Source organism: Choloepus didactylus, chromosome 17 (genome assembly GCF_015220235.1).
Source record: "Choloepus didactylus isolate mChoDid1 chromosome 17, mChoDid1.pri, whole genome shotgun sequence".
Lineage (NCBI taxonomy): Eukaryota > Metazoa > Chordata > Mammalia > Pilosa > Megalonychidae > Choloepus > Choloepus didactylus.
In genome coordinates this window covers 71,572,410-71,575,124 of record NC_051323.1, presented here as the reverse complement: position 1 = coordinate 71,575,124, position 2,715 = coordinate 71,572,410, and the positions used below count along the sequence as shown (strand labels likewise).

The window sequence follows — 2,715 nt, the reverse complement described above, 5'->3', positions numbered from 1 at the left end:
GATGATTGTATGTTATGTGAATATATCTCAACAAAACTGAATTTTTTTAAAAAAATGGATCAGGGAGGCCCCTATTCTTTGGCCTATGACTATTCTCTAAAATCACTGTATGGATAAGCTCTGAAGGAGAGCAATTGCACAAGTCAATCTGCAGACTGGGAGAGCTGTCCTCTTTCTTCTTCTTTCTTCTTCCTCTTCTTCTTCTTCCTCTTCTTCATCTTCATCTACATCTTCATCTTCTTCTTCTGCATCTTCTTTCTTCTTCTTCCTTCTCTTCTTTCTTCTCCTTCTCCTCTCCCCCTTCTCCTCTCCCTTCTTCTTTTTTGTTAGCTCCTGGCATTCAAGGAAAACCTGGATACAAGCTTAAAGAACAGATGCCCTCTTTTCCGGCTGGAACCATGGAGGGTGTCGAAGAGAAGAAGAAGAAGAAGGTGAAGGCTGTGCTGGAAACCCTCAAGAAAAAGTGAAGGAATTTTGCCGAACTGAAGATCAAGCGCTTGAGAAAGAAGTTTGCCCAAAAGATGCTCCGAAAGGCAAGGAGGAAGCTTATCTATGAAAAAGCCAAGCACTATCACAAGGAATATAGGCAAATGTACAGAACTGAGATTCGAATGGCTAGAATGGCAAGAAAAGCTGGCAACTTCTATGTACCTGTGGAACCCAAATTGGCATTTGTCATTAGGATCAGAGGTATCAATGGCGTGAGCCCAAAGGTCCAAAAAGTGTTGCAACTTCTTCGCCTTCGCCAAATCTTCAATGGCACCTTTGTTAAGCTCAACAAGGCCTCAATTAACATGCTGAGGATTGTGGAACCATATATTGCATGGGGGTACCCGAACCTGAAGTCAGTAAACGAACTAATCTATAAGCGTGGTTACGGCAAAATCAATAAGAAGCGGATTGCCTTGACAGATAACTCTTTGATTGCACGATCGCTTGGTAAATATGGCATCATCTGCATGGAAGACCTGATTCATGAGATCTATACTGTTGGGAAATGCTTCAAAGAAGCAAACAACTTCCTGTGACCCTTCAAATTATCTTCTCCCAGAGGGGGGATGAAGAAAAAGACCACCCATTTTGTAGAAGGGGGAGATGCTGGCAACAGGGAAGACCAGATCAATAGGCTTATTAGAAGGATGAACTAAGGTGTCTACTATGATTACTTTTATAATCTGGTCAGTTAATAAACAGTGATTGCTTTCAAATTAAAAAAAAAAAAAAAAAAAAAGAACAGATGCCTCAGAGTCTAAATTGCAGTGATAACATATTAAATATCAAAATATCTTGTTTCAACAATAGATTACCAAACATAAAGAAACAGGAAGTGATAACCCAGGCAAAGGAGAGGATTAAAGTATTAGAAACCATCAATGAGGAGGACCAGAGCTGGGACAAACCAAACAAAGACTTAAAAAATGGTCATAAATATGCTCAAAGAGCTAAAGGAAAACATGGACAAAAAACTAAAGGAAACCAGGAAAATGATAGATGATCACAAAGAGAATATCAACTGAGAGATGCAAATTATGAAAAGGAACCAAACGGAGCCAAAGACCACAGGGACAGAAATGAAAAATTCCCTAGAGAGGTTCAACAGCAGATTGGAGCTGGCAGAAGACAGAATCAGTGAACCTGAAGATACGACAATTGAAATCATCCAGTCTGAGGAGCAGAGAGAAGAAAGAATGAAGAAAAGTGAACAGAGCCTGAGGAGCCTGTGGTGAGACATCATCAAGCACACCAATACATGCATTGTGGGAGTCTCAGAAGGAGAAGGGAGAAAGGGGTAGAGAGAATATTCAAAGAAATAATAGTCAGAAACCTCCCAAATTTAATGAAAGACAAAAATACACATATCCAAGTCACTCAGTGGACTCCAAACAGGATAAATTCAAAGAGACGCACACTACACCATGTTATAATCCAACTGTCAAACGCCAAAGATAGAGAGGATTCCGAAAGCCAAAAAAGAGAAGCAACAAGTCATGTACAAGGAAGAGTCAATAAGATTATGTGTCCATTTCTCACTGGAAATAATGGAGGCAAGAAGGCCATGGGATGACATAGTTAAAATACTGAAAGCCAAAAATTGCCAACCAAGAACTCTATATCTGGCAAAACTGTCTTTCAAAAATGAGGGAGAGATTAAGACATTTCCAAATAAACAAAAGCCGAGGGAGTTCACCACCACTAGACTTGACCTACAGGCGATGCTAAAGAGAGTTCTGCAAGTTGAAAGGAAAGGACAGTACACAATAGACTGAAGCCACATGAAGAAGTCAAGATCTCTAGTGAGGGAAATGACATGAGCAAATATAAACACCAGCTCTATTGTATTTTTGGTTTGTAACTCCACTTCCTACTTTCTACAGGATCTAAAAGGTAAATGCATAAAATGTAATAAGAAATCCATGGTTTTGAACTCATAATGTAGAAACATGTAATTTGTGACAAGAACTACTTAAGGTGAGGGGTATAGTACCATAGTATGCATATCCTATTGAAGTTAAGTTGGTACCAAAGCAAATGAGTTTTTATAAATTCAGGAGGTTAAACTTATGCTCTATGGTAACTACAAAGAAAATATCCAAAAATATGCAAGCTCATAGAGACAGAAATTAGAATACAGGTTTCCAGGGGCAGGGAGCAGGGGGAATGGGGGGTTAATGCATAATAGGTGTAGGATTTCTGTTTGGGAAGTTGGGAAAGTTT

At 39.3% G+C, this 2,715-nt stretch overlaps 1 pseudogene; it reads left to right on the top strand.

The window, feature by feature from the left end:
* Positions 1-398: 398 nt before the first annotated feature.
* On the top strand, positions 399-1,208 carry LOC119512480 (annotated as a pseudogene).
* Positions 1,209-2,715: the final 1,507 nt, after the last annotated feature.